At 46.9% G+C, this 24,243-nt stretch overlaps 1 protein-coding gene across 1 annotated transcript in view; it reads right to left on the bottom strand.

The window, feature by feature from the left end:
- Nucleotides 1-24,243, bottom strand: part of LOC137623281 (zinc finger protein 664-like) — a 41,717-nt gene that overhangs the window by 10,419 nt on the left and 7,055 nt on the right. The window lies entirely within an intron of this gene.

The following is a 24,243-nucleotide window of genomic DNA, read 5'->3' as shown; positions in this document are numbered from 1 at the left end:
ATGGCTAGACGACGAGGAGAGTCCACTAGGCTTAAGAAGTCTCCCTGGGCAGAGGCAGGTACTCCCAAGCCGAGAACTTCTCCTGTGTCACACCAGATGCTCGAGCGAGAAGCTAATTAAGAAGGAGGAAAAGCAAAAGCAGACTTTCCTAAACTTCTCCTAGATTCCAACCAGTCTCCCAGTAAGAGCATGGCTCTCTTGGAAGAACGAGAGAGAACTGACTTCGTATACGTAGGAGTCGAAGAAATTCATGCCAAGAGTAAACTCAGACGGCGGAGAACGTGGAGCAGCCGTTACAAAACGAGTAGGACAAAATTTCCCTAAAGAAATTCATAATTTTAAAAACAAGGGATTGTTGGACAACCCTAAGTTACTCCTCTTCTGAATGAATCCCCAAAGGTACATTAGTTGAAAGGGGGTCATCAACTTCTTCAGAAGGCACATCATCTGATAAATCTAAAGTCTTGCGAGAAGGAGATTTATATTCAGAATGACGTGAAGGAAAAGCCTGACAGGCTACATCAACTTGTATAAGAACAGAAGTTAAAGTTGGAGGGTCGATGTCACGTTGTGACTGCAGAGAATGTTATTCTACTACACGTCGTGACAGAAGTGACTGAATTTCAAACGTCACGTAGTAACAGCGGTGACTGCTGTTCGATGCTATATCGTGACTACGGTGACTGACCCTCGACGTCACGTCGTGTCTACGGTGTCTACCGCTCAACGTCACGTCGTGTCTACGGTGTCTGCAGCTCAACGTCACGCTGTGACTGCGGTGGCTGACGTTCAAACGTCACGTAGTAACAGCGGTGACTGCTGTTCGATGCTATATCGTAACTACGGTGACTGACCCTCGACGCCACGTCGTGTCTATGGTGTCTACCGCTCAACGTCACGTCGTGTCTGCGGTGTCTGCAGCTCAACGTCACGCTGTGACTGCGGTGGCTGACGTTCAAAGTCTCGGAGGAACTGCAGTGACTGCTGATCAAAGTTATGACTCGACTTAACTGACTGTCGATCAAAGTTACATCGAGATTTATGCTCCGCATCTCGTTTAACAGCAAAGCTGACACTAGGGATAACGTCAGCGTGACGCAACAAATCTCGTTTAGAAGGTTGAAGACCTGAATCACGTATCCCAGAACCGTGACGTACAAAAAACAAAGGATCCTTTCGCACAGGAGCAGGATCGTAAGCTTTCATTAAAGAAAAAAGCTTTAACAGCATATCTTGCAAAACACTTAACTTCGGATCAACCGCACTCTGAATAGAGTGACATCGGAAACGTCTGTACATGAACGTCATCGCTATGAACGGGACTCTCATGATGACTACAGCTAGGACGTTGAACTTGTTTTGAAGGAATTAATTAACGTTTCAACCGTCTCGAAACCTTAGGCCAAGGTTTTTAAAGAGACGAATCATCGGAAGACGAGGAGAACTTCGTCTCTCCTGTCTTATGGCAAGGACGTGCTTGAAGAGCAACGTCTGATACCTTTGAAGGAACGTCTGTTCGTTGGTTTACACCTCTCACTCCCTTAGGTCCTACGACATTCCTTCTCCCTGGTGTAGGGGAGCCTGAAAGAGGTCTCGGACTAGGCAAGTGACAAGCACGAACAAACAAACCCTCCGCAACACTGAACATGTTTTTCGCACTTTCTTCACTGACATTGTATTCTTTAATAATTTCACATTAGACATGAATAAAGCTGATTTCTACCTGAAGCACGCAATTCTCCCTTAAATCAAAAGGTTAGAATTGCGAAAAATGTCGTATAATGTAACCTCATTAGTACAAAATGAAACACACATGCAAAAATTAATAAACATATACATATATATAGAATAAAACGGAAATATATAAAGTTAAAAAGATCAGTGACTTGGGAGGAGACTAAAACTAAATCACTAAGGACAACGTTTTCAATCTCTCACCGTACAGTGCCTTGGGATGAGAATAAAAACTAGAACGTTATATCCTCTCTCTCTCTCTCTCTCTCTCTCTCTCTCTCTCTCTCTCTCTCTCTCTCTCTCTCTCTCTCTCTCTCTCTTTCTCTCCCCGTACAGAGACTTGGGACGAGAGTAAATATCTGCGAGAATAAAGATTTGGATCGTTCTCTCTCTCTCTCTCTCTCGCTCTCTTGTCACTCATAAGAGAAAGGCTCACTCACTATTCGTCAATAAAAGGTTATTTGACTAAAGGAAAATACTAAAAGGACTAAGAAATTGAAAATTAACATGTTCCTTTAAATTAGTATCTAAAAAACTTCAGTTTGTAAGAAGAATGAACAAAACGTCAAAAACGGTTTACTCTTTCTGCAAAGTGAAACCGTGATTCTCTCTTTCTCTATCGTAACGATAGAGTGCAAACTGCGTAGCATAAATAAACCAAACGTTAGTTCATCTTTGAAAACAGCACGAAGACTATTCAAAGAATAAATTTCTTAAAATATTTTCTAAAAATATTCATCTCATCAATCTAAACAAATATAAAAGTTGAATGGGCTCAACGTTGTTTAACTTCGCTTTCCAAGTCCGTACCGCCTACAAAGAATAGGCATAGGTCGCTTCTAAACAAAAATATAAAATTTATCTCGGCGTTTAGTATAAATGGAAAGGGAATCGAAGAGGCCTAATAAAGGCGGGTGAGATATAAAATATAGAGGTAAATCTATAAATATCAACAATAATTTATAAAGTGATAAAAAAAAAATACTAAAAGCCTTTAACACACTTCCGTACACTGAGGGAAGGGTCGGCCATCTTTTCTCTATGGAAAATCCAGAGAGAGATTAAAAAAGCAAGGGTAAAAAATTTTTCTCTCCTTTCAAAAGCATTTCTTTTGAAGATCGAAAGCCATAAAACCATGAACAAGTACTTCACCAATCAGTAGAAACTTGAGGTTAAGCACGAGCGGAACCAATGCTGTCACTACCACCGAAAGAGAAGAACTGAACTTATGGAGAAGTATATGCGGTATCTGGCCGATAGTCGGCGCTGGTGGGCACACCCGGCAGCCTTCATGGCGATCGCTAGCGAGTATTTTGGGAATCTGTCGACCGTCGGAGACATAAGCTATATATATATTCACCGGCTAAGTTTAATATTTAAAATGACAAATTTGCAAGTAATTTGTACTTTTCCTAACGATACAAACCTGTAGCTATTTATAGGGGATATTACTTTTAGCGAAGCTGAAAGATGAGCCATTAGACTTTTTGCAAGGGTTAACCACCCACCCGCTCATTCACACACCTGAGCTGTGAACCCCACTTTGCTTGGAGGTAGGACTTCAAGGGGGACTGGTGATGACAGGATAATTTTCATAAATAGCAACAGATTTGTATCGTTAGGAAATATACAAATTACTTTCAAATTTAACATTTGTTCCGTCACTAATATAAACCAATGCTATTTATAGAGGATGACTTACCCTTTAAGAGGGTGGAGGTCCATGCCAACTGGCCTTTTGGCCCGGGGTATTCCACTTTGTGTTTTGCACATTATTGGTGGAGACCCCAAAGCTCATTAAAACTGTGCTATGCATGGTCCGTGGCTTATGCAAGCTGTATGCTTGTGATACTAGCACTATGGCTGGTCCAGGTAAGAGTCAGATTCTTCCGAGGGTACCATGGACATTACCAAATCCCACCTTGCCAGGGGGTTTGAGGACGTAATGAGTATATCTATCAATACCAGGTTACACAAGGGATATGGTTTTACCTGCAAACAGTAGAGGTCAGCTTTGTAGAGTACTGTAGGTGCTGTTACTCCACAGGGTGGAAGATGAAAGAAAAAATGAGCCAGTCATTCTCTGTGATTCATCCCAAACTTAACCCTGGTTAAACTCTACCCTCCCTCATCGGCTACCTGTCCATCAAGGAGGTTGAGGTTTTAATACCATTTATTGTGTAGCCACCACAGGATCTACGGAGAACGTCTCCATGTTCCTGTGGATCACGTCTTGCAGGAAGTGGACAGTGAAGGTCATTTGATGCTTCTACACGCCCGCTGACAAGGTCTGTGTCACACAGTTGTCTTTTAAACGCTAGGCCGTATTCCCTCGGTTTCTTCTATGAGGAGAAGGATAAGGATTCGATGCTTGAACCCTGATCTTGGAAATCCGAGTCGAGAACGTGTTCTTGGTGATCATTCTCTTGTCTTTCCCCGAGCTGATGAGTGCTGACACTTCGGGGTGAGCTCTTGTAGTTTCCTTGAGGTAAGGCCTCCAGTTTCCCTTTGGCATAGTAACCGTTGATCTGGATCATTGGTCATACTGTGGACGACTCTCCGACAGAAGGGTTAGGATTCTGGGACCCGAGCTGCCAGAAAAAAAGGTCAAGCATTACCTGGTCCATCGTCATGAATGAGACATTCAAGGCATCCCACGGGGTTCGCCGACTCTTGGCACCTCTTGCCCCCCCTCTCTGTTTCCCATCCACGAGTTTTAGCCCAAGTTGAAGGTCGACATCGGGTGTTGTCAAAGAAACAAAGCGGAGCTCAAATCTGAGTTTTGCTCAAAGGGGGGTATCTCTTGTCCATAGGAAAGTTGCCCTCACCTCTGGGAGGTTTAAGAGACGGTACTGTTCGGACTCTGATCAAAGCCAAAGGGGCTGAGTGGTACAGCATGGCCCTCCGACTTTTCTTTGATACATCTGGAGTGAGAGTTCAATCTGGGAAAGGGCCAGCCGACTCCTAAGCAAAGACTCCATTTGTCAACTGTCTTCTCAGGTCTATCTCCTGCCCGGGTCTCATAGAGTCCAATGAAATGGGGGGAATCCTACTCCTGCTCCTATTCGTGCCCCAGAAAAGGTTGGATTCGAAGGAATCCAATGCGAGCTTGATGAACCCGAGGGAAATGGTGACTTAAGAGACGTACCAATGCTGGCTGGAAGTGAGTCTCGTAGAGGGAAGACTCCTGTCATCCTCCTCGTAGGATCCCGTCGATCTGCAGAAAAAACTTCTGCGTGACGACGATGAGCATATCCAAGGGTACCTGTTTCCGATAAGGAAGCTGGGCTATCTCTCGAGATTTACTTCAACCCTTAGATCTCGATAAGATCGGTGTGCAGTCTCGATGGTAATGAAAGACGAAGGTCAGTCACCGAGTATGTTAGGATCAGTCGGTCGTACTGAAGCCTTCGGAGAACGAAGCCGATCCTGACAAACTAGGTTAACAATCGGGTAAACCTTCTTTAGACGACTGTCGGATCTAAAGGAGATTGCCTACGGTCTGGCGAACGACAGCATTCTACCGAATGGTAGCTGGTTGGCGAATGCCAATAAACTGGCGAGCGGCGAGTCACAGGAGTACTGTACTAGGCAAAGCTGGAGAGCAATGAGCAGCTGTCAAATGACAAGCTACTTGTGATCATCAAGCAGCTGGCAAATGGCGAAAAGCTGGAGAACGACAGGTAATTCCTAAACGCTTAGGTAGTGAACAACAAGCAGCTGGAGAATGACAAGCAGCTGGCGATCGATGTGAGGTTGGCGAACAGCGAACCGTTGACGATTGGTGAGAAGTCGGAGAATAATAAACAGCCGTCGGTTGATGAGTCACAGGTGTGACGAGAAGCTGGAGGACTGCAAACAGTTGGCAAACTTCAATGAGCAGTCACAGAATCTGGAAATTCTATGGCAGCCGGCAAACCATCAACAGCTATCAGGTGGCGAGAGGCGAACGGCAAATCTTGGGTGAACAGCGAGCAGTTGACGATTGGTGAGAAGCTAGAGAATGACGAACAGCTGGCGGTTACTGAGTCACAGGTGAGTGACGAGAAGCTGGAGGACTGCGAACTGTTGGGAAACCACGAACTGCGGGAGCTCAATGAGCAGTCAGAGAATCAGGAGATTCTATGACAGCTGGCAAACCACGAACTGCGGGAGCTCAATGAGCAGTCGGAGAATCAGGAGATTCTATGACAGCTGGCAAACCACGAACTGCGGGAGCTCAATGAGCAGTCGGAGAATCAGGAGATTCTATGACAGCTGGCAAACCACGAACTGCGGGAGCTCAATGAGCAGTCAAAGAATCCGGTGATTCTATGACAGCTGGCAAACCACGAACAACTGTCAGGTGGCGAGAGGTCGGGGAGAGATGGTGGACAGGTGAACGCCGCTGAATGACAAACACGAGTTCGATGAGGCAGGCGACGGTCAGAAACAAGAAGGCTGTTGATGAGGCTGACGAGATTCATCATGATGACGATCTCTAGGAGATAGCTGTGCCTGAGGTGACGAGTGATGAGGAGTGGGCGACCGGCGAGGTCCTGACGAGTAACGATTCTCCAAGGAGGATCGTCCAACAGGCAAAGGAGGCGAGCCAAAGAGACATCTCTTAGCCGAAGGCGAAGGAGAACGTCTGAAGCGTTGAGGAGGACCACACGCTTTGTGAGCTCGTCAAGGTCGGTGAAGATATTACAAAGACGGCTAATCAGGAACAGGAAGATGTCTACAAGACCTCGGGGTCTCTAAGGGGTATCTCACTCTAGGACGAGAGATATGCCCGCCTGCAGGAGAGACCAGCCACAGACTTTGCTCCAACCCCAACAGAAGAGTTGGCTCAGCATGTGAGAGAGTGTAGTCTTTGGCAACAAAACTGCAACTTCTGGTAAGATGCAGCTGTCAGCAATTCTCCCTGCAAGCAGAAAAGTTGCTAGACAGAGCTGATGAAGTGAACTTCTCCCTTGGAAAGGAGAGCAGTCCAACACCTGGGGAGGATAACTCTCCCTCGGAAGAGAAAGTTGTCTACCCCTGGGGAGGATAACTCTCCCTCAGAAGGGAAAGTTGTCTACCCCTGGAGACGAACCTCCAGGCAGCGCTCTGCTTCCCGTCAACAAGCATTGTTAAAAGTTGAAGGCCTGCATCGAGTGCTACCTGAGAAACGAAGTTGAGGCTAGTTTCAGGTTTCACTCCGAAGGGATCACACAACTGGAACACCTGAAGGAGCCTAGTAGGATACTGCTCTCGTTCCTACGTCCTCTAAGAAGGGACTCAACTTTGTAAGGGAAAGGTCAAAGTCAGCGTGCTGATCAGGTGCTGCCAAAAGTGCAGAATAGGACTGTGACAGCACAAGGACAGCAGATTCCACAGGAACCAACGGTTCTGCTCTTCTACGTCGGTTGTCTTAGCCGAAGGAAGAAGCACAGCACCGCTAGCTGAGGAATCTAAAGATTATGAAACAAAAACTCCTTCAGGAGGAGCACCTAATCTGTGGACGGGAATGGTGTCCCTACAAAGAACAGAAATATATCAAGGACTGCGCATTTCCTTCACCGGCCGACATTGTCAGGAGAAGGAGAACTGCAGCATAAGAACTGTAGAAAAAAAATTACAATTAATTAATTCAGCGGACAAAAACTACTCGGGGGAACCAGTCAACCCTCCAGTGGGAAAGGGGTTCCCTAAGGGGAAGCGAATAAGCTTAAATATCACGCGCCCCTCTGCTGGCTAAGAATGGCCATTAGCATATTGCCGCATGAAGGAGAGCGGCATCGAGAGCTGAAAAAGTTAAATTACAAACATATAATTTCAACTTAATCAATGAAGAAAATCCATTCGGGAGCGCAACTAACCTGTGAACGGGAAAGGTGCTCCCCCCCCAACCCGAGGATCTGCTGAAGCAGAAGACCGCAATTTCTTTGACTTCGAGGATGACCTCGAAGCGAAGAATCCCGCTTAGCCATCTTCTTCTCACACCACTCTAACATCTTCCACTGGGAGGCAGACCACTACCTATACTCAATACATGTGTCGTCCCGTGAACACCGGCGGCCCAGACAAGCCAGACACAGCAGGTGGGGATCTTTCTCCACGGCAACCATGAACATAGCACAAGAACAACCTTCGGGACCTGGACAGGCATGCATGGGATTCAAATAGACAACCAAGAACAACGAAAAAGAAAAAGCATAAAGGATTAACAATGGGAAGTCTAAACTGGGAGAGAGTGGCAGTATGACCGTCCTCTACCGAGCCAGAAAGAGAAGTGGTTGCTCAGCCCAGATATGAGAGTGAGCAGGGTAGCCGCCTACCCCCAAGCCCAACCCGCTAACTACCGGTTGGGGTGGTTATCCCTCGCTAAAATTATCATGACTCGCCTTTCTGCTTCGCCAAAAGGATGTCCCTATAAATAGCATAGGGTTTGTATTTGGGTCAGAACAAATAAGATTTACATATCTTCACAAAAGAATGTGAATTTGTTGAATACTCACAATAATCCCGTACGAGATGTGTTTAGAGCCAGAATCCACTTATTGTACAGTACAACACTTACAAGAAAAAGTAATTATATACAACTAAGATAATCATAAAAAATAAAAATGGATTACAACAGGAAAAAACACAGGAAAAAACATAAGCCGTACAAGTTGGTGAGACTGGGATTCCGTTTCACACAAGTAACGCTACATGTGATTAATAAGGTTGTAGTGATGACTATAATAATAACAAAGAGTTTTAGTGAACAGACAAACTATTTTTTTTAAGAAATAGCTCATAACATAACAGATATAATATTCAATTATGTAATCTTCATTAAAAAAAAAAATATAAAGACACAGATATTCAAATTAATCCATCTTCCATACATACAAACTTCTTAATTCCAATCTGGTGCAAACAAACCGAGTTCTGATCAACCACTTTAAACAAGAAAAGCGGTCACCAGGAAACATACATACAGTACATACTACAGGAGTTCACTACTGTCTACTTGGCTTTGATGTGAACTAAAAAAAAGGGTCAGAATGAGTCCACCGGCTTACTGTACTCAATAGGAAAGGGATTTACTGTAAAAGACACACAGAAAATCAAAATTTTTTAAAGTAATCTGTATTTTCCCAGATAAACAAACCTGAGTCCTTTACGTAGGGAATATGTTTCAGCCCAAAAGCTGCATGGCTTTTGAATAATCTAACCAACAGTTAAGAGACTGGTGCGAGTGAGGGCAAGGAGCCCCAGCCCCTATCTGTCAATCTCTTCACTTATGACCTTTCACCTCAGCAATGAGAGGGGTGGTTAAGGAGGGAAGTATAATCTAAAAGAAAAATGACAAACTTATAACAGAGTTTGTATTTTTCTAAACATACAAAGCCGAATTCTTTACTATAGGGGATATTCTAGCGCGAACTGGAAAATACAGCAGAAAAACCTCAACAAGGTCGTTAACGACCGGGCAGGTAATTACCCACCTGTTAGTGGTCGGGGGACCACTAGTCGGTAGCTGCTGTTTACCTTCAATCGGATTCTAGCTAGGACTATCCTACGGGGCAGTGATAGAGGGAAGATTTAAGTAAAGAATTCGGGTTTGTATGTTAGGAAAAATACACTCTCTCTTATAAGTTTGTCATTTGTTCCTACACTTGATACAAACCCTCACTCTTTACTATAGGAGACTTAGTCTTGAGGCCAGGGTGGCCAAGGAGTTCCCTATTCCTAGGGAAGATAGTCCTCAGACTAGACTCTTTTGAAGCAACAATCTTCTGTAAATCTTCTTTTTTTGTAGATCTCCATAATCTCAACATGACTGAAGGTTTGTAGCTTCAAGGAAACAAATGTTTCAGGATGAAGTGGGTCAGGAACATTCGACTCGGACCCCTTCAAACTTAGGATTCCCCCAACCTTGCAAAGGGGAAACCTTGTGACCACGAGTATAACTTGTACCCTGTGAGAGGAATCAGATGAGTATCATACCTTATTTCCATTGGCGAGTCCAGCTGAAACTGGATACAGACTAGGATCCCCAGATGGGAGGGAGAAGGAGACAAAGAAGATAGATGGATGTCCTTCTTAAAACCTAGTGTAACCCAATATCCTCAGCCAATGGTTACTGCCCCTGAAAGGGCGTAAGGTAGCTACAGCACCCGTTGACTTATAACAATAGGCCCTATAGAAAGGATGCCTAGAGACCTATGTGTCACGTCGCTCAAATAGGTGAATGTAGATTGGCATTTCCAGACCCCAGCACTCAAGGCTTGGGAAACCGAGAAATTTCTCTTAAACGCCAGTGAGGCAGCCACTCCCCTAACTTGATGGGCTCTGCTGCCTCTGGGTCTTCGTGAAAAGACCTCGCAATAACTTTCTTGAGCCAGAAGGGGATGGTGTTGTGAGAGGTTCTCTTCTTTACCTTGTTGGTACTAAGGAGAAGTGGTCTGAAAGGTCTGGTGCGCTTCAGGTATTTCTTTAGCGCCCTGACTGGGCATAGTAACGACTGGTCTGTATCCCGTGTTACCTTATTGAGGGTGGAAAACTGAAATTCTCGAAATCTCTCATCGGTAGATGAAGGATTATGAGTCTAGCCACCATGCCCGGTACGAAGTTGCGAGACACTTTCCCCCCCTCCTTAGAATGGGTGATGACGTAAGACAGATCATGTAGCTCACTGACCCTTTTAGCCGAGGACAGAGGTACGAGGAAGACGGTCTTGAGGTTCAGAAAGTAGCCTGAAGCCATTAAGGGCTCATACGGCAGACCCTTCAGGGAACATAAGACACGTCTCACGGTGATGGTTTAACCTCAACTGGGGGGCAAGATCACTCAAAACCCTGAATCAACCAAGGTGATGTCTTCTGAGGCGGAGAGGTCAACCCCTTCTCAGTATACAGATGAGGCTCAAGGCTGAGCGATAGCCCTTAATCGCCGAGACTGAGAGGAGCTTTTCCTCACTGAGGTACATAAGTAAGTCTGGGAACTACTGATACCTTCCTTTTGAGAATCCAATTGCTCCACATGGTCGCTGTTGTAGCGGTTAAGAAGTCCATTGTCTTGGCCCCAGCAGTTAGGACTTTCTGTAGGGACTGCCTGGAGTCTTGGTTTGACAAGTCCTTGTGGCTCGCGAGGTAGCCGACTGTATCAGACCACGTGTCAAGCCAGAAGGGACATTGAAGTCGCTTCCATTGCCGAGGCTTCTGTGACTGAGAAGAGCCTGGAAGAGTAGAGTGTCTCTTCGAGGATTAGCCCGGTGTGAGCCTCTCCGTGAGGGGAACCAAGATCAGAGGATAAGGGTTGACGTCTCTGATCTCGGCGAACAGACCAGGTTTAAAGGTTTAAAGGTCGCTCAAGAATGGCAGAGGCAAGGGACAGTGACATTGCACTAGCAGTTAGGACAATGCCCTAGACACTGACCATATATTACATGGTCAACGACCTAGCCTCCTCTACATTCCAGCTAGGACCAAGGAAGGCCGGGCAGTGGCTGCTGATGATTCAGCAGAAAGATCTATAGGCTCCCCCAAACTCCCCAACCTTAGCTCACAAGGATGGTAAGGTTGCAGGCACTAATGGCACTAACGAATCTGAGTGGGACTCGAACCCCAGACTGTCAAATACTAGTCATAGACGTTACCAATCAGGCCACAGCCAAAAGATTAATTTTGGTCTTGGGGTTTGGGGTGGACAACATAGCCTGTCTAAGGCTGGAGTGTCAAGAGCTCGAGGAGACAGATGAAAATCGCCGAGGCATGAGATATTACATATAGTTCTTAGAGTCCTTAAATAGGAGGATTCTAAGTTCTTCGACGGCAGCTCTCCCGAGGAATCCTCAGGCTGCGCTAATTCCTCGCGTGTTATTACAGGTAAAGTGGAGACGCGAGTAGCAGACAAACCTTATGTCTTACCCCTCGTATCTTTCTTATTGAAAGTGGGAGAACGGTAGAAGTTGGAGTGTCTGGAGGTAAGGGCGAAGACCGTTGACAAGAGTCGGAAGACTCTCTGTCATAAGAGTAAAACTCTTGATGACGATGGTCGCGCGCATAGCGCTAATTGCGTGCGTGCGCGGACATTCTGTGCTAACTGTTACGAGGGCCCGACAACTCAGCGTAACTGAAACTCGAAGGTTCCAAGTCGTGTGAACTCGACAGAGGCCCGAAGGACTCCTAAGGTCATGAGAACCCGTAGGATCAACATGACGAGAGTTCAAAGGCTCCTGGTCACGCCCGCCGAAAGGGTGATCGTCTCGACACCCCGAGGGGCCAACGTGAGGAGAACCAGTAGGTTCAAAAAAGACATCTCCTTACAGCACGAGGGGGAAGAACGTCAGGGATGAAGATAACTCCTCCGCAGGGTAGATTTGTTCTCCCGAAGGAGAATGTTGCTTAGAACAAGGCTCTCGCTCGGCCCCTGGAAGAGAACCAAAAGCGTAAGGGGGAGGAGCGTGGATCAGCAAACTCCTACAAGTTTTCTCTCCTGAATGGGAGGAAGGTTCTCCCGAAGGAGATCGCCTAAAACAAGCTTTCTCCCAGTTCTATGGGGAAAAAGCATAGGCGTAATAATCTCTCTCTCGCGAATGAGAGAGAAGTTCTCCCGAAGGAGGACATCGCCTAAAACAAGCTTTCTCCCATTTCAATGAGAAAAAAGCATAGGCGTAATAATCTCTCTCTCGCGAACGAAAGAGGAGTTTTCCCGAAGGAGGACATCGCCTAAGGCAAGTTTTCACCCAGTTTTATGGAAAAACGTAGGCGTAACAATCTCCTTCTCGTAAACGACAGAGAAGACCTCCTGAAGGAGGACATCGCCTGAGCCAAGCTTTCTCCCAGCTCTTATGGGAAAAAAAGTGTAGGCGTAATAATCTCTCTTGCGAACGAGGGAGATGTTCCCCCCAAAGGAGGAACAAGCCTTATATTTGCTTTTTCCCCACCTCAAGGGGAGAAAACACAGTCTTCAGGGACGAGATAGCAGAGGTAAAACTCATCGAGCTGTTAGCAACTCTTCGCGAAGGAGGGAAGGTTGCTGAATGGCTGAAGTGGGGAAGCTTTCTCTCAGAAGGGGGGCGGTTCTTTCACACAGACCAATTCCGAGGACGGTTATCACTCCCTCGTAAGGGGAGGTTCTCTAACCCCTGGAGTCGAACCTCCTGGCAGCAATCTGTTTCCCAACAAGTTGATCAAGTTGCAGGTTCACAACGAGAGCTACCTCGTAATATGGGCAGCTCATGAACTGCCACATGAAGCACAGAATAACGAATAGAGCGGCCGAAGCCCTCAGCATTGTGTTCTACGTTGCTGCTATCTGGGTGTTTTCTTTTAGCCTCTCTAACACGTTTCCCCTTTCCCTCCTGCTCTCAACCGAAGAGAAGAAGGGCCGAACCCCTGGATCTTCTTTTGAGGTTTCCGAAAGACTCGTAATCCTTAACTCATTAGGGAGCAAAGGAACTAGGGAGGTTGTCCTGTCTGAAACACGAGAGCGAGGGATTGACCCCACGAGTGTATGACCGGAGATTTGCGTGTGTAGCGCTAATTGCGTGCGAACACCTTGCGTGACGGGAGTCTGAAGACTCTGCCATAAGAGTAAAACTCTTGATGATCATGGGAGCAGTGTTAGTTAAGTGTACGCGAACACTCCGCGCGACAAGAGTCCGAAGACCCTCTGTCATGAGTAAAACTCTTGGTGACTTGTTTCACGAGAACCAGAAGGTTCGGCGTGATTGTTTGTGCCCCTAGAGGTTGTGTTGCGAGAACCCGAAGGGCCAGAGCAACGGGAAACGGAAGTTTCCCTTGTCACGAGACACCGAAGTGTCAGCGAGACTAAATACACGAGAGCCCGAGGTTTCAGCAACTTGAGTAGCGAGAAAACCCTTCGACAGCGCACCGGGAAACCAAAGTTTCCTTGTCACGAGACCCCAAAGGATCAGAGATTGAGAAGACGAAGGCGAGAGGGATCTTCTCTGAAGATAAGGAGTGAAAGCGAGGAGAAGCGCTCTTTCTGACATTTCTAGAGCGGATAGACATCCTCAAACTATTATGCGAAGAAGAGGGTTCGAGGTCAGGACGTGCTTTGCCCTTGGCCGCGCTCCTGGCTTTTTAGATGATCCCTCGAAAGAGAAAGACGACAGCGAGGCAGAACGATGACAAGAGGGAGCGTTCTTAAGTTTGTGCCAACGAGCGCATATAGTCTCGAGGCGAGACAGAAGTCGCGGAAGAGCGAGAACGATGATGTCTCATCCTATATCGCTTGTCTCTTCGGCGAGATCATCTAGGTGAAGGCGTAAACGGGCGCGCGGGAGTGTCCTCGCATGTATGTGCCAGCCGTATGGCGCGCGTGCAGGAGAGTGTTCCTTAGTGCGCGGGCGCACAGTGGATTCATGCGGGGCACGCAGGAGAATGTTGGCGCGCATCCCTAATTCACGAGCGTGCGCATGGCGTACGCGCATATCCTTGCGGATGAGCGCGGGAGAAGGCAGCATGGCTGACTTGTCAGAAGTCCTGCTATCAGTAGAAAGATGGCACGCAGGTTTTACCTGGCGCGTAGGATGGTGCGCAGCATATCGCGCAGGAGCGTGAGATGTTAGGCGCGTATACACATGTGCAGGAGAATGTTGGCGCGTGGGAGAGCGCTGGCGCGTAGGAGAGCACTGGTGCGCAGGAGAGTGCCATTGCGCAGGAGATTGATGACGCGCAGGTGAGCATATGGCACGTGATGGAGCTATGCTCTTGTTGGAGCGTATGCACATGTTGGCGCGTACGCTCTTGATGCCCTATGTTAGGGTAAGGAGGAGGCGCTCTTCTTAAGTTTGTGACGAGAGCGAGTATAGTCTTTCGGCGAGACATCTCGTGAAGAGATAGAAGGCGAGGAAGAGCGAGAACGATTATGTCTCTTCCTATGTCGTCTGTGTCTCCGACGAGAACGTCTGGGCGAAGGAGTGCGAGCTCTCCTTTTCCTCTTCTCTCTCTCCCTCCTAGCCTACAAAGAGGGCGAGGACGATGAAGAGGAGAAGGAGGTACTGCGATGTCCACTTCTACATACTTGGCAGGGGGAGCCTCAAAACACCTATGACCTCTGTAGCCAGGGCATACGGAAAGAGGATCCATACCAGCGGCGACATAAAGGTGCCCGGAACAACACTACTTCATAATAGAGGACATCACATCTAACAAAGAAAAAGAAAAAAATTAATCAAAAAACCAAAAAAGAAAGGCTAGTCTGCCAGTCAAATAAAAGCAGGAGCAGCGGTGTTACCAATGTGACGGCTAGAATTTGAGTGAAGGTAAACAGCAGCTACCAACCAGCGACCCCCCCACCACTAACAGGTGGGTAATTACCTGCCTGGTCGTTAACAACCTTGTTAAGGTTTTTCTGCCGTATTTTCCAGCTCACGTTACAATATCTCCTATAGTAAAGAATGTTATTTTTATTAATAAAATAAATTTTTGAATATACTTACCCGATAATCATGTAGCTGTCAACTCCGTTGCCCGACAGAATTCTATGGAGGGATACGCCAGCTATCACAATACTAGAAGGGGGTGTATTTACCAGCGCCACCTGTGGCCAGGTACTCAAGTACTTCTTGTTGACACCTCCTCAATTATTCCTCGGTCCACTGGTTCTCTATGGGGAGGAAGGGAGGGTCGATTAAATCATGATTATCGGGTAAGTATATTCAAAAATTTATTTTATTAATAAAAATAACATTTTTCAATATTAAACTTACCCGATAATCATGTAGCTGATTCACACCCAGGGGGGTGGGTGAAAAACCAGTGTACAAGACTAAAGGATAGCTAAGTATCCCGTATTTCATATAATCAGTTATCCACAATAACAATGAAATAATAAGTACCTGGTAAGGAAGTCGACTTGAACCGTTACTCTGCCTTTAATAAGATCGTCTTCCTTACTGAGCGCAGCGTTCCTCTTGGGAGGCTGAATCAACTCAAAGGTGCTAAAGTATACAGGGCAGCAACCCATACTAAAGGACCTCATCACAACCTTTAACCTTGGCGCTTCTCAAGAAAGAATTGACCACCCGCCAAATCAACAAGGATGTGGAAGGCTTCTTAGCCGACCGTACAACCCATAAAAAGTATTCAAGAGAAAGGTTAAAAAGTTATGGGATTATGGGAATGTAGTGGCTGAGCCCTCGCCTACTACTGCATTCGTTGCTACGAATGGACCCAGGGTGTAGCAGTACTCGTAAAGAGACTGGACATCTTTGAGAAAGAATGATGCGAACACTGACTTGCTTCTCCAATAGGTTGCATCCATAACACTCTGCAGAGAACGGTTCTGTTTGAAGGCCACTGAAGTAGCCACAGCTCTCACTTCATGTGTCCTTACCTTCAGCAAAGCAAGGTCTTCTTCCTTCAGATGAGAATTTGCTTCTCTAATCAGAAGCCTGATGTAGTAAGAAACTGAGTTCTTAGACATTGGTAGAGAAGGCTTCTTGATAGCACACCATAAGCTTCTGATTGTCCTCGTAATGGTTTTGACCTTCTTAGATAGTACTTAAGAGCTCTAACTGGGCAAAGTACTCTCTCCAGTTCGTTCCCCACCATGTTGGACAGGCTTGGGATCTCGAACGACTTAGGCCAAGGACGGGAAGGAAGCTCGTTTTTAGCCAAAAAACCGAGCTGCAAGGAACATGTAGCCGTTTCAGATGTGAAACCTATGTTCCTGCTGAAGGCGTGGATCTCACTTACTCTTTTACCTGTTGCTAAGCACACGAGGAAAAGAGTTTTTAATGTGAGGTCCTTAAAAGAGGCTGATTGGAGCGGTTCAAATCCTGATGACATTAGGAACCTTAGGACCACGTCTAGATTCCAGCCTGGAGTGGACAACCGACGTTCCTTTGAGGTCTCAAAAGACCTAAGGAGGTCCTGTAGATCTTTGTTGGAGGAAAGATCCAAGCCTCTGTGGCGGAAAACCGCTGCCAACATACTTCTGTAACCCTTGATCGTAGGAGCTGATAGGGATCTTACGTTCCTTAGATGTAACAGGAAGTCAGCAATCTGGGTTACAGTGGTACTGGTTGAGGAAACTGCATTGGCCTTGCACCAGCTTCGGAAGACTTCCCATTAAGACTGATAGACTCTGAGAGTGGATGTCGTCCTTGCTCTGGCAATCGCTCTGGCTGCCTCCTTCGAAAAGCCTCTAGCTCTTGAGAGTCTTTCGATAGTCTGAAGGCAGTCAGACGAAGAGCGTGGAGGTTTGGGTGTACCTTCTTTACGTGAGGTTGACGCAGAAGGTCCACTCTAGGAGGAAGAGTCCTGGGAACGTCGACCAGCCATTGCAGTACCTCGGTGAACCATTCTCTCGCGGGCCAGAGGGGAGCAACCAACGTCAGCCGTGTCCCTTTGTGAGAGGCGAACTTCTGAAGTACCCTGTTGACAATCTTGAACGGCGGGAATGCATACAGGTCGAGATGGGACCAATCCAGCAGAAAGGCATCCACGCGAACTGCTGCTGGGTCTGGAATCGGAGAACAATACAAGAGGAGCCTCTTGGTCATCGAGGTAGCGAATAGATCTATGGTTGGCTGACCCCACAGGGCCCAAAGTCTGCTGCAAACATTCTTGTGAAGGGTCCACTCTGTAGGGAAGACCTGACCCTTCCGGCTGAGGCGATCTGCCATGACATTCATATCGCCCTGAATGAGCCTCGTTACCAGCGTGAGCTTTCGATCTTTTGACCAAATGAGGAGGTCCCTTGCGATCTCGAACAACTTCCTCGAATGAGTCCCTCCCTGCTTGGAGATGTAAGCCAAGGCTGTGGTGTAGTCGGAGTTCACCTCCACCACCTTGTTAAGCTGGAGGGACTTGAAGTTTATCAAGGCCAGATGAACTGCCAACAACTCCTTGCAATAGATGTGAAGTGTCCTTTGCTCCTGATTCCATGTTCCCGAGCATTCCTGTCCGTCCAGTGTCGCACCCCAGCCCGTGTCCGATGCGTCCGAGAAGAGAGGGTGGTCGGGGGTCTGAACAGCCAATGGTAGACCTTCCTTGAGAAGAATGCTGTTCTTCCACCACGTTAGAGTAGACCTCATCTCTTCGGAAACAGGAACTGAGCCCGTCTCTAGCGTCATGTCCTTTATCCAGTGAGCAGCTAGATGATACTGAAGGGGGCGGAGGTGGAGTCTCCCTAACTCGATGAACAGGGCCAGCGATGAAAGTGTCCCTGTAAGACTCATCCACTGCCTGACTAAGCATCGGTTCCTTCTCAGCATGCTCTGGATGCATTCTAGGGCTTGGAAGATCCTTGGGGCCGACGGACAAGTCCGAAAAGCTCGACTCTGAAGATCCATACCCAAGGAGACAATGGTCTGGGATGGAACGAGCTGAGACTCCTCAAAATTGACCAGGAGGCCCAGTTCCTTGGTCAGATCCATAGTCCATTTGAAAATCTCCAGACAGCAACGACTTGTGGGAGCTCTTAAAAGCCAGTCGTCTGACGGAGCCGGACACAAGATCATGATACTGCTGCACAGTCTGTAAACTGTCAATCATGGGCAAGCGAGGAAGTACAGTGACAACCCGAATCTGTCTAGACTGTCTGGGTCGTACAGACAACTCCTTAACGGGTTGCTGAGGTTGCCGCACTGCGTCACAACAAGTCCCTTCTGTTGGTTGTTGAACGTCTTCCCCGTGACACATTGACTCCGTAAACAAAAAATCCTCTAACAAGGACTAAGCTTGGACTGCATGTCATGCAACACAGCTCAAGGTCTATGGGAGCAGGTGTGGTAACAGACGGGATTAGCGGCTGAAGTGGAACCATTACCTTCCCTGTAAGCATGTTATGCTTAAATAAAAGTCCATAAGAGGTTATGCAGCTAAAGGCTCCCTCCAAATGACAGAGTCCTCAAGGGAATATCAGAAGGAGGGAGAAAAGAACTTTCTCATCTACAGGGACCTTATCCTAGAAAAGCTAAGTTCTCTGAGTGAGGGTTCACTGGTGCAAAAGCAGCAGACTAGAAGGCAACGTTATGAAACTGCTTGACAGTCTAGTGAGTTGGCAACAACCCAAGATGTGTTGAGAAGCATGCGGAAAGGTATGCAGAGCATGATGTATGCAGAGTATGCTGTATGCAGAGCATGCTGTATGTAGAGCATGTTGTATGCAGAGCATGCTGAATGCAGAGAATGCTGTATGCAGAGCATGTTGTATGCAAAGCATGCTGAATGCAGAGCATGCTGAATGCTGAGCATGTAGTAAGCAGAGCCTGCTGTAAGGAAAGCAGAGCGTGTGCATGGCGTTTAACATTTCTCAGAAATTCCATGACCAGTGCTAGAGTGCTTTATGCATGCTTGCATGGGGTTTAAACCATGGTATGAAAATGGAGGTAAGGTATGCCTGGAACAACAATAGTTGTGGTTTCCTCTTCAAGACTCCGATGAGGGAACACCTGAGGCTCAGTCTGCAAAGGCTGAATAAAAGACAAGCAGAAGGAAGGCGCATGGGTGGAGGAGGCTGACTCCTAGCATGAGTGGTTGAACCCAAGGGTTGCGCTTGCTGAGCGGTTGGCGGAAGCGGAGTAGCAAGTTCCAGTTCCTGTGGTGTGAGCGGAGCGCGATGAGGAAGAGGCTGCGCAGAACAAGGTAAATGTCTCGCAAGCTGAGGCTCCTGAGGCGCAAGGCTAAGGTGTTGTGGTGCTTGCCTTGTGGAGGGTTGAGCTCGCTGCAGCAAGAGCTGAGGAGACTGACTCATGGACGGGAGAGGTTGTTGTACCTCAACCGAGTGTTGCATCGCTGGTGGAGCAGCAAGTGGAGGCGGAGGAAGAGAGGTATAATCCTCCTGATCCCAACGTAAAGGTTGCCTTAAGGAAGGCGGAGGCTGAACACCACAGGGAACAGCAAACTCAGCACGTGGCTTAACATCGTACGCCTGGCAGGTGGAACTGCTGGCAGGTGGAACTGCGATCAGGCGGAGCGAGTGTAGGTGGAGGGAGTGTAGGCGGAGGCGGAGGAGCAACACTCTCAGCCCGACACTCACGCACAAGTCCGAAAGCTGTGCTTGCATGGACTGTAGTAGAGTCCACAACATCGTACGCCTGGCAGATGGTACTGTGATCAGGCGGAGCGAGTGTAGGTGGAGGGAGTGTAGGCGGAGGCGGAGGAGCAACACTCTCAGCCCGACACTCACGCATCAAGTCCGAAAGCTGTGCTTGCATGGACTGTAGTAGAGTTCACAACATCGTACGCCTGGCAGTGGTACTGTGATCAGGCGGAGCGATCATAGGCGGGGGGGGGAGTGTAGGCGGAGGCGGAGGCGCAACACTCTCAGCCCGACACTCACGCATCAAGACCGAAAGTTGTGACTGTATGGACTGCAGTAGAGTTAACTTGGGGTCGGCAGACACTAAGTTCTGCTGAGGTAAAGCCTTAACAGCAGAGATCTGTTGTGGCAGAACCTTACTCCTCTTAGGCGGAGTGTAATCAACTGATGACTGAGGAGAGTCAGAGCTAACCCAATGACTGCATTCGGGTTGTGAACTTTAACTTCGTACGTCTGGCATAGGTCTGGACTTGACGTTTAAGAGGTCTTGAGACCTGAGACCAGCGTTACTCTGCCTTTATTTTCTCCCCTAATCTCTTCTGCAGACGAGCAAAATAAGGGCTCAATCGTCTGCGGGTGGGAGTGACGGTCTCGGTAAGACACGCCCACAACCACCGAGAATACTTCTGTGCGCCGATCAAGGCCTGCTGAACCCTTATGCCCTTCGACATTGCTTCTCCCCTGGGCTTGGGAGCTTGCAAGAGGTCCCGGACTGGGAGGACGACTGGCGCGCACAAAAGTACCCTCACGCACTAATCACTTATCACTTTGATTTCTGTTTGCACTTATTTCACTGAACTCGAAACTTTAAGTGGTTTGTACCTGAAATACGCAATTCTATCCTTGCTCAAAGTTAGTAATTGCGAAAACAGAATTACAATGTAACAGAAAAATCTAATGAAAGATAATTCAGTGGTTGGAAAGAGACTAAACACTAGATCACTCTAGAAACGTTTAGTTTCTTCCCCTAAAGAGACTAGGGAGAAGAGCAAAAAACGATAACGACGTTACTCGTACGCCTGGCAGGCTTGAATGAAACGTTTATCCTCTTTCTCCCTCCGTCTCTATCTCTCTCTCTCTTGACTTAGAACCTGAGAGAAGAGCCCAATCATATATATCGTTAAAACATATTATTGTTAAAGGAAAAAACTGAAAAGTTCCTTTATTAGGATCAAAACCATTAAGTTAAGAAAGAATGAACAAAACGCTAGACACGGTTACTCTTACTGCAACGTGAAACCGTGAACATTCTTTCTCTATCGTAACGATAGAGCGCAAGTTGAACGTTCTGAACGTCAACAACTGCAGAGACAAAACAAAACGTTAGTTCAACTTTGAAAACAGTACGAGACTGTCAAAGAAAATCTTTCAAACTCTGTGGCGGAAATAGCATAATATGTTAACAGGTAAAACCGAAATGACGGGCTCAAAGTTTATTAACTTCGGTAAAAGACCGCCTACTATTAGGAAGGTCGAATATAAACAAATATAAAAATTAATTTTAATGAGTTTATAATAAAAGGAAGTTAATCGAAGAGGCCTATAAGAGGCGGAGAGATATAAAATAAATCTATAACTTTTGTTAAGCAAAATTAAGAAAGAGAGTCTATACTCTCTTAGACACCAACACTTCCGTCTAAGGGAAGGGTCGGCCATTGAAAGGTGAACGAGAGTTCATACTCTCTCGTCACCATAATTAATCAAATTAATTCCAAAAGCTAACTAAGCTAATATAGAAGTTTCCAGTAAAGCGACAGCCGAAATCAAAGAGAAATACTTCACCAAAGTCGTGAAAATACTCCAAGAACATAAGCGTATCCCAGAACGTCTTGCCGGAAGCACGACAGAGGAATAATTGAGGAGGTGTCAACAAGAAGTACTTGAGTACCTGGCCACAGGTGGCGCTGGTAAATACACCCCCTTCTAGTATTGTGATAGCTGGCGTATCCCTCCATAGAATTCTGTCGGGCAACGGAGTTGACAGCTACATGATTATCGGGTAAGTTTAATATTGAAAAATGAGGGTTTGTATCAAGTGTAGGAACAATTAGGAGAAGAAATCACTACCTGGCACATAACAATAAATACTTTTAACGAGGAGTCAACAACCATTCCGGTTGTTACCAGTGTTAGCAGAGAGAAGCACAGCCTCCCCAACCTCACTTACACCTCCTTTACTCTGATTCCAACTGCAGGTTTGTATTGTTAGTAAAAGTACATGCTCAATGATCTGCCTGATCCACAAGGAGAAAGTGTTCCTCGTCACCCTCTTCTTCACCCGGACCATGCTGACCTACAGGTGCTTAATCTGTGAGCAGGCTCCTGAAATTCATTTAAGTAGTGACTTAACATTCTCACAAAACACAAAAGCAGCCTGATCATTGGTTACCAGATGAAGACTCGAAGTCAGGAAGGAACTAAACCTAGGGTTGGAATTGCTGAAATAAGACAAATACGTAGATAATTTATATTTTTCCTAACTATACAAACCTTGGCTATTTAATATGGGTATTACTTTCAGGGTAGCTGAAATGACGAGTCATTAATTTTTAACGAGAGTTAACTACCCACACTGCTAGTTAGCGAGGGTAGGGAGGGTAGCTTGCTACCGCTCCCCCTCACACACCTGTGATAGAGCTCACTCTGCTTGGAGGTAGGACTTCAAGGGGGATAGGGCTGGCAGGCAAGTTTGGGTAAATAGCTAAGGTTTGTATAGTTAGGGAAAAAACAAATTATCTATGAATTTGCCACTTGCTCCATAACTGGCATACACACCACGCTATCTAATAGGGGTGACTCACCCATTAGGAAGGGTGGACGTCCCAGCCAATCTGGCTTTACTGGGGGGCTCCTTATCTGAGTGTGTTAGCACTCAAGGAATAAGGAGTCCCTGCACCTCGCTAAAACCTCGCTACACAAGGTTTGTGGCTTACGCAAGCTGTGTGTTGAGGTATGTAGAAATGTGACTTGTCCTGGTAAAGTTATTACGAGTTCTTTAGATGGAAAAACTGTGCACAAGGACTTTCCCAATACCACCTCATCAGGGTATGGGGACGCAACAGTATTAATCTTAATACTAGGTACACAAGGGGGCATGGTTTACCTGCAGTGGTTTGAGGTCAGCTATGCAGAGAACCCAGGATGCCGCTTTCCCCACGAGAGGGGAGAATGAAGAAAAGAATAAGGGTCGGTCAAACCTTTTCATTCATGCAGAATAAAACCGGGTAACAATACCCTCAATCTTCTGCTACTTGTCCAATAAGGAACTTGAGGTTTTAAACCAGCTGTTGTGCAGCCACCACAGGACCGATAGAAAACATATCGAGTCTCCTGTGGGTCACGTCTTGCAGGTAGTGGGATGTGAACGTGTTTTGACGTTTCCACACCCCAGCTTGAAGAACCTGCGTCACTGAGTAGTTACTTTTGAAGGCCAGGGATGTAGCTATGCCCCTGACATCATGAGCTCTGGGGTGACGTGACAGAGGAGGGTCTGGATTCAGTGCATGGTCAATGACTCTACGAATCCACGCTGAGATGGTGTTCTTAGTGACACTCATCTTGGTCCATCCTGTGCTGACGAATAGTGCTGGCACACAAGTACGGGCTGCGGCTGTTCTCTTGAGGTACAGGTTCAAACTCCTTACTGGGCTTTGTAAGAGATGGTCTGGGTCATCTATTACAGAACGGAGACTAGAAATCCGGAAGGAGTCGAATCGAGGATATACTACTCCCGGGTTCTGAGTCTTAGCAATAAACTCAGAAGCGATGTCGTATGAGAGACCATGAAGTTCACTGACTCGCTTGGCCGAGGCCAAAGCTAGCAGGAACACCATCTTCCAATCTTCCAAGTCAGGTGGTGGTATGTTGCCTGGCGTAATGGTTCATAGGGAGGTCTCTCAAGAGACCTGAGAACTTGAACCACGTTCCATGGGGGAGGTCTCCCTTCTGACTGGGGCAGGTAAGTTCATAACTCCGTATGAGTAAAGAAAGTTCTAGCGATGAAGAAATGTCCATTCCTTTCAGTCTGAAGGTGAGGCTTAAGGCTGAGCAATAGCCTTTCACTGCTGAGACTGATAGGTGCATTTCTTCAAGCAAATACACAAGGAACTCCGCTATTGCTGGAATAGTGGCATCAAGTGCAGAGATACCCCTTCCACGACACCAACTACAGAAGACTTTCCACTTTGCCTGGTAGACTGCGGCTGATGATTTTCGCAGGTGTCCAGACATCCTAATCGCAACTTGTTGCGAAAACCTCTCTCAGAGAGGAGATGCTGGATAGTCTCCACGCATGAAGTCGTAGCGAAGCTACGGCTTTGTGGAAGATGTTGGCATGTGTTTGTTTGAGTAGATTATGTCGTGGAGGGAGTTCTCTTGGAGGGTCCGTTAGGAGTTGCAGAAAGTCCGGAAACCATTCTGCATGATCCCATAACGGAGCTATGAGGGTCATTGAAAGATTGACTGATGTTCTAG

Source organism: Palaemon carinicauda, chromosome 30 (assembly GCF_036898095.1).
Source record: "Palaemon carinicauda isolate YSFRI2023 chromosome 30, ASM3689809v2, whole genome shotgun sequence".
Lineage (NCBI taxonomy): Eukaryota > Metazoa > Arthropoda > Malacostraca > Decapoda > Palaemonidae > Palaemon > Palaemon carinicauda.
This window is presented reverse-complemented; position numbering and strand designations above follow the sequence as displayed.